Consider the following 8752-nt stretch of genomic DNA (forward strand, 5'->3'; position numbering starts at 1 on the left):
TTCACAATAGTCCCAAACTGGAAACAATCCAAGTGTCCATCAAGAGGAAGATGGATAAACAGATAGTAGTAGTTTCACACAATGGAATACAAGTTCAATATTCCTTATCCAAAATGCTTCAGGCCAGAAGCGTTTTGGATTTTGGATTTTTTCAGACTCAAATTGTACTTACTGGCTCAGCATTCCTAATTCAAAAACCCCCAATCCAAAATGTTTCAGTGAGTAATTTCTTTGATCATCATGTTAGCACTCAAACAGTTTTGTATCTTAGACTATTTCAGATTTTGGATTTTTGGATTAGGGATGCTCAACCTGTTTTACTCAGCAATACAAAGTAATAAACCACTGACACCCAAAACAGGATGAATGAACCTCAAAAACATTGTTTGACAAAAGAAGTTGGGCACAAAAGGGAACATATTGTGTGACAGCACTTACACAGTCTAGGCTTAGCCTAGGCTAATTGAATCTATGGTGATAGAAGAATTAGATTGAACAGAAAGGGGCATGGGATGATGGAGATGCTTCATATCTTATTTTGGAATGGTTATTACACAGATGTATACAATAGTCAAAACTCATCAGACTGAACATTTAAGGTCTGTACATTTTATTCTGTGTAAATTATACATTGATTTTTTAAATGTTTTTAAAAATTCTACGAGTTGTGTTTTTCATTTTTACAGGTGAATATCAAAGTTCAAAGTGAGTGAAGCGGTGGAGCCAGAATTTATGACCAGCTTTGACTGATTCCAAAGCCCATGCTATATCTTATGACCACTATATTAAAACATTCAAAAGTTCCTCTGCTAGGAAAATTAGGCAAGAAAAAAATAAATAAATAAAAGGCATTCAGATTGGAAAGGAAGAAGTAAAATGATCTTTATTTTCAGATGACATAATCTCATATATAGAAAATTCTTTTTTTTTTTTTTTGAGATGGAGTTTTATTCTGTTGTCCAGGCTGGAGTGCAGTGGTGCAATCTCGGCTCACTGCAACCTCCATCTCCTGGGTTCAAGTGATTCTCCTGCCTCACCCTCCCAAGTAGCTGGGATTACAGGGATGCGCCACCACACCTGGCTAATTTTTTTTGTGATTAGTAGAGATGAGATTTCACCATGTTGGTCAGGCTGGTCTCGAACTCCTGACCTCAAATTGTCCACCCACCTCAGCCTCCCAAACTGCTGGGATTACAGGCATGAGCCACCATACCCAGTGGTATATAGAAAATTCTAAGGAATACACACACAAAAAAACTAGTAGAACTAATAAATTCAGCAAGCTTGCAGAATATAAGAGCAATATACAAAAATATTTTATACAGTAGCAATGATCAATCCAAAAATGAAATTAAGAAAACAATTACACTTACAATAAGATAAAAAATAATCAAGTATTTAGGAATAAAATCAATAAGAGAAGTGCAAGACTTGTTCACTGACTACTGCAAAACATTGTTGAAAGACTTAAAGAAGACTTAAATAAATGGAAAGGTATCCTGTATTCATAGATCAGGAAGCTTAATATTGTTAAGATGACAGTATTCCTTAAATTGGTCTATAGATTCAGCACAATCCCTATCAAAATCCCCACAGCATTTTTTGCAGAATTGATAAGCTGGCTCTGAAATTCATATAGAAATCCAATAAATCTAGAATAGCCAAAACAATATCAAAAAAGAACAGAGCTGAATAATGCATCATTCCCCATTTCTAACCTAGAGTTTCAAACACAGAGTAACAGTGTGAAGATAGCATGGTATTGGCATAAGGATAAACACATAGATCAATGGAATAGTATTGAGAGGTCAGATAATTACAGTGAATTGATTTTCAACAAGAATGCCAAGACAATTCAATTAGGAAAAAATAGTCTTTCAACAAATGGTGCTGGGACAACTGGATATCCCTATGCAAAAGAATAAAGTCAGATCCCTACCTCACATCATAAATAAAAATAACCTCAAAATGAATCATATCTAAATGTAAGAGCTAAAACTATAAAACTGCTAAAAGGAAATTCAGGAGTAAATCTTTATGACCTTGAGTTAAGCAGCGGTTTCTTAGGTATGACGCCAAAAGCACAAATGAAAAGAAAAAATACATAGATAAATGGGACATTATCAAAACAAAAAAATATATATGCTTCAAATAACACCATCAAGAGAGTGAAAAGACAACTCATAGAATGGGAGAAAATATTTGAAAATCAAATATCTGATAAGGGCCTTGTATCTAGACTGTATAAAGAACTAATGCAATTTTTTTTTCCATTTTCTTTGCTGGGGAGGGGTTCCGGGTAAAAATCAGAAAACCTGCTAGACAAATTCTAAAAGAGCTGTAACACTACTGCAACTCAGTAATAAAATGACAACCTAATTTTAAAATGAGCAAGAGATTTGAAAAGAATTTCTCCAAAGACATATAAATGGCTTATAAGCATATGAAAAGATATTCAACACCATTAGTCATTAGGGAAATGCAAATCAAAACGACAATGAGATACCACTTCACACTCATGAGAATGGCAAAAATATGAAAGACAGACAATTACAAGTATTAGCAAAAATGTGAAGAAATTGGAAACCCTATACATTGCCAGAAGGAGCATAAAATGGTGTTTCTCAAAAAGTTACCATATGACCTAGCAATTTAATGGTAACTCAGTTATCATTTTGAGTTACTACATGACCTAGGAGTTGCACTCTTATAGATATACCCAACAGGACTGGAAAGTATGCCCACACCAAAACTTGTACAAAATGTGCATAGCAGCATTATTCATAATAGCCCAGAATTGGAAACAACCCGATTGTCCATCAGTTGATGAATGGAAAAATCAAAGACATAGCCATACAATGGAATATTATTCTGCCATAAAAAGAAATAAAGTACCGGTTTCTGCTACAACATGAATGAGCCTTGAAAATATCATGCTAAGTGAGAGAAGCCACACCCAAAGACCACATATTGTATGATTCTATTTATAGGAAATGTCCAGGATAGGCAAATCCTATTTCGAGACAGTAAGTAGAAAAAGTAGATTCATGCTTGCCAGGAGTTGTGGAGAGGGGGAAATGAGGAGTAATTGCTAACTAGTATGGAGCTTCTTTGGGGAGTGATAAAAATGTTCTAAAATTAGATCATGGTGATGGTTGTACAGCTTTGCCAATGTAGTAAAAATCATCTAATCATTTAATGGTACACGTTAAAGGGGGTAGGTTTATGGTATATGAATTATATCTCAATAAAGCTGTTATTTTAAAAAAAAATCATCTCCTGGAGAGGAGAGAGAGTGGGGTACTAAACTGAGTACTAAAGGGCTTGAAATGAGTAATGAGGTTTGAAATCGATGGCAGTGGGTGTGTAATAGGATTGCTAAGCGGTGATGAGTCCGTCTGAGATATAATACCACAAAATTATAATGGCACCCATCTGCATGGTTGGGAGCATTTCACGCCTGTGCCTGCCAGTTTATAGGTCACAAGCTCAGAGGCTCTAGGCATTAGAGAAGGACCCTCCCACGATGGGTACCATACCTGGCAGTCTTTAGCAGAAAGAGCTGAGGAATACCTGCTTCTCCTTCCTGCCCACATCCAAAGCACCCTGGTCTTCACACCCAACCAGGAGAAAACTGAAGACTTGGCTCACTATTTCTCAAGTAGAATTTCTGGAACAAAAATATCTACTAAACCTGCTGCCTAAGCGTCAGGCCGGGTAAAGAATAAAAAGAAAAAAGAAAAGGAAGGCATTTTTCCTAGTAATTAAATCTGAATTATTCACAACCTGTTAGACACTTTTTTTTCCCTCTGCTACAGAAGCATGCATTTTCATTTCTCCCCTAAGTCCTAAATGCCTTTGCAATCGACGTTGAATTTTTGGTTGACAGTCTTCACTTTATATGGAGAGCCAGGGTCCCAGGCCCCACCTTCACCTGAATCAACAGACCCATTCTCCAGCTCAACCCCTGAGCTGTTCAAAGGGGCTGGCTTTACCTAATGCTTTCATCATTACCCCTCGATTAATTCCCCCAAGGCTTGTGTATTATGAAAGTTCTTTCAAGTGTTGCAGGTGGCCTAGTTTCAGCTAACAGAGGCAAAGTGGGGAATTTACTGACCAAGGTAACTAAACTTTGGGAAGCCAGGATGCAGCTGCTTTTAGGGACAATAAAACCAGGAACCCAGGTGCTCCTACGTAGTAAAAGACACCTCCATCCCTCCTGCTTCTCCTCAACACATGCCACTCCCTGCTGGGTGATACTTTTCTTTTTCTCAGACCTGCTTTCTCCATGAAACTGCAAGCATGGCAACAAACGGTGGCCAAGCTCACATCTCCTCCCATAGTTCTAATCCAGAAAGTCCCCAGGAAAGCTCTGATTTTCTTAGCTCAGGTCATATGCCCTGTAGCCAAAGAAACAGGGCATGTTGTGGTTGGCAATCCCCATTAAAACAGTGTTATTGGAATGGGAGCAGGGGTGCCCCTAATGAAGGGAGGCGACGTTTCCAGTCAGAAGGGAGGCCAGGGCAAGCAAGGGTACAAATGGGCATATCCATGGAAGCCAGATTTCAGCAGCCTGGTAGGAAGAGCTTAGGATCTAGAGCCAGAACTCCCGGGTTTGAACACATCAATATCAGCAAGCAGCGTGACCTTGGGCTCAGTTTCTTTGTCTATAAAATGGGCATAATCATTCAAGAGAGCAGAGAGAAACCTCCATCTCTTGATAGGAAGAACTACAAAGCATCATAGCTGATTTTGAAATCTACCACAGTAGGAAACAGTCAGAAGAGTGTGCATCAGGTTATTGGTGGAGAAACTGCGTAGGAGGGCAAAGAGTATTCCATGGGAGTTAGGGCTGAGACTGGGAGTGGGAAGAGGTGACCAGGGAGATCTGGAGTAACTGACCTCTAAGGTGTGTGGGAGAATGAATAGGAATTGACCAGAGGAAAGAAGAGAAGAGAATGTTCTAGGCAGAGGTAACAGCATACAGAGAAATGTGAAATTGAGGGAAGCAGAGGGGACTCGGGAGCTGAAAGTACTTTAACATGACCATTGCATGGAATGCAAAAGGGGCACAGGATGGTAACACCTGGGCTTGAAAGACAAGCGGTAGTTCACCCAGCAAGTGGCTCTTCCAAGTCATGCTAAACAATTAGGGCTCAACCCTAAAAGCAACAAGGAATTGCAGACAGTTGAATGCAGGGAAGGAGCATGACCAAATGTGTAATTTATGCAAATGGGATACTACTGTACACCCATTGGAATACCTAGAATTATAAACACAGACGATAGTGAGTTTTGGCAAGGATGTGGAGCAACTGGAACTCTCATACGCTGCTGGTAGAGATGCAAAATAGAAGCGCCATTTTGCAAAACAATTTGGCAGTTCTTTATAAAGTTAAAGATACACTTATCACATAACCCAGCAATCCCACTGCTATATATTTACCAAAGGGGAATGAAAATGTGTGTTCACACAAAAACCTGTACACAAATATTTGTAGTAGATCTGTTTATAGTAACCAAAAACTAGAAATGACCCAAATGTCCTTCAACTGGCAAAAATAGCTAAATAAGCTGTGGATTATCCACACAATGGAATACTAATCAGCAGCAAGAAGGACCAAATGACTGATACGCAAAATAACTTGAATGAATACCAAATTCAATATGCTAAGTGCAAGAAGCCAGAGAGTCTACATACTGTATATGATTCCATTTATAGGACAATCTGGAAAAGGCAAACCAATAGGGACAGAAAATACATCAGTGGTTGCCAGGAATTATGAGTAGGAATAGGAGCTGATGAAAACCTGATGGTGTGATTGAATTTGGTTGGGGTGAGGGGTTGATGAATGGCTCTGTATCCTGATTTTGGTCATGGTTTCATGACTAGATGCATTTGTCAAAATTCATAGACTTGTACAACCAGAAGAGTGAATATTGTTGCATGTCACTTTCGAAAAGTGAAATTTTAATAATTATATATTGAGTGGGTCACTCTAGTTGCAGCAAACAGACTAGAGAGGGGCATGGCCAGACTGAGATAAGCCATTTGGGAGACTGCAGTAGGCATCTAAGTTCATGGTGGTGTCCTGAAATAGAAAAATGGTGGTGGGGATGGAGAGAAACGGACACATCCAAGCAATATTTAGAAGGTGGGGGGATCCATAGGATTGGGTAACTGAATAAGGATAACAAGGAGGATAATAAGGGGAGTGTGGGTTAGAGGGACAGAAAGCCAAGGAGACAAAAGATTTGGGAGACTAGTGAGGGTGTCATGGGAGCGATTGGCTGTGGAATTCAGTTAGGAAGGAAGTCACTTGGGAAAGACTGATGGACAGGAAGGGCAAACAGGTCAAACAGCAGTATTGGGATGAGTTTGGTAGAAGAGTCAGCAGGACAGAGGATGTCATCAAAATAGGCCACAAGAGTTTGAGCTTTCAGAGCCAGGACAAGGCACAAGAGAGAAGATGGCCAAGTTAACTTTTTTAAGGTGGCTTCCATGATGTAGTGAGATTCTTGAGTAGTGAGGATGATTTCTAGTACATCTTTGTCATCTACTCCTAGATGTTCAGCACCTAGCTTGGAGGTTCTCTGCCTTGGTTACATCCATCCCTGGACCCAGCTCCACCCAGAACAAATATGTCCAGATCTCTGTGGATGGGAACTAGGTGGCAATACTTCTTAAAGTTCCCTGGGTGATTCCAACAGGATTGGAAACCCAATTGGCAACCCAAGATTGCAACCAAGGTTGAGAATCGCCAATATAAACCACTGCTGATCACAGTGGCTCTCCACCCGACCTCCTTATTAGAATCGTGGGGAGATTTTAAAACACATTAATGCCTGGGCCTCACCCCTGGAGATTTGCATCAATTGGTCTGCAGTGGGGCCCTTAAATTGGTATTTTTAAAAGTTATCCAGGCAGTATTAATATGCAGCCAGGGTTGAGAATCACCAGCCCAGCCAACAGAAAGCATTTCAACAAATGCTAATGGTGATTTCAATCAGTCTTTCCATCCCGCTCTCCCTATCAACTTAATGACCTGCTGTATACATCCTTCTATGTGTTAGGAGACCTCCCAAGAGGTCTCAAACTCAACATATCTAAGGTTAAACTCAATCTCCATAAGGCCCTGGCAGGCCAAGGTGGGATTTGGGCCTCCCACTGGGACAGAGGTTCCAGGAGCTGGACCCCTGTTTTGGAACTAAAGTATGCAGTCTAAAGTAACTCCACCTTGGATGTTAATCTGCCACGTTGACTTGTGATTAGCCCCACTTCTGGGAATGCCCCTGTATTAGTCTGCTTTGCATTGCTATAAAGGAATACCTAAGGCTGGGTAATTTATAAAGAAAAGAGATTTATTTTGGCTCACATTTCTGCAGGCTGTATAGGAAGCACGGTATTAGCATCTGCTTCTGGCGAGGGTCTCAAGAAGCTTACAATTATGGTGGAAAGTAAAGGGGAAGCAGGCTTGTAATGTGGTGAGAGAGGAATTAAGAGAGAGAGGAGAGCCTTTTTAAAGAGCCTTCTTTAAACAAACAGCTCTTACACGAACTAATAGAGCAAAAACTCACTCATTACCAAGGCTAACACCAAACCACTTATGAGTATTCCAACTCCATAATCTCAACACCTCCCACCAGGACCATCTCCAACATTGGAGGTCACATTTCAACATGAGATTTGGAGGGGACACATATCCAAACCATATCAGCCCCTAAGATCTCTACTTTATCCACTGTTAGCATGTACTTACAGTAAACCCTGCCCTTAGGTCAAAACAACCCTGATGTTATGATAAACACATGCTTGCCATAAATTCTGCCTTTCAGCAAATTCCCAATGGTATATAAGCGCTGGGTCTGGGTGTAATGGTACGGGATCCACCAACTCATCTCACAGCCTTCCAAGACATGGCTCCTGTTCGTAAAAAGTCCCTATTAAATGTTTATTTCTCAGAAACTAGATTTGTCTCCTCTTTCTTTGGCCTTTCATCTTCCTCAGCTTTTATGGGTAGGTTTGTACAGACCTACGCACCATGAAACATTAAGCTATCCTGTGGCCATAAGCAGAGAATAAGGGTAGCTGAAGTAAGTTTTGGAGGTGGTGGTGGACTCATAACTCAACATTCAAAGAACCGAAGAATGAAACCCAGTAGGAGTCAGAGGATCTTAGACTGACAGGCAAAGAAGTAGGAACATGGTCGCAAGTCAAAAACTTTCAGCCTCATCACATTGACACAGAACGGCTCCTGGCTAAACCCCACCCTTGAGCCTGGAACCTTGGCCCTAAGTGAAAACAGCTCACTCCGTTTTTTTTGCTCAAATGATTGCCTTTTTGGCCTGCCATGCCCCTATCCTGTGCCCATAAAAAGGCTTCAGTTGGCACAGCAACAGAAGGCAACCAATGCAAGTGGTCAGGGATGCAAGCTGCTGAATGTCGGGGATACATGTGGCTGAGTGTTGGAGGCTACGGATAGACTCAGCTAACTTCAGCCAGTGCAGTTCCAGGGAACGATTTTCTTCTCACACCATCCCCTTTCTACTGAGAGCCATTTTAATTGCCCAATAAATCCTCTGCGTACACTACCCTTCAAATAGTTCATGTGACCTGATTCTTCCCGGACACTGAACAACTTGGGTGCCAAGCAGAACAGGTGCAGGAGGCTGTCACCCTGACTCTTCACTGAGCTGTTAACACTTGGCCATCCATGGACTACAGGCTGAGTGAAGTGAGCCCCTCCAGTTC

General features: G+C 40.8%; 1 non-coding gene across 1 annotated transcript; it reads right to left on the reverse strand.

Annotated features, from left to right (window-relative positions):
- Positions 1-2287: 2287 nt before the first annotated feature.
- LOC114674492 (U7 small nuclear RNA) lies at positions 2288-2349 on the reverse strand. The gene has a single exon (XR_003725648.1). It is a non-coding gene; the product is annotated as a U7 small nuclear RNA (small nuclear RNA).
- Between the last annotated feature and the right edge of the window lie 6403 nt (positions 2350-8752).

The sequence above is a fragment of the Macaca mulatta genome, chromosome 20 (assembly GCF_049350105.2).
Source record: "Macaca mulatta isolate MMU2019108-1 chromosome 20, T2T-MMU8v2.0, whole genome shotgun sequence".
Lineage (NCBI taxonomy): Eukaryota > Metazoa > Chordata > Mammalia > Primates > Cercopithecidae > Macaca > Macaca mulatta.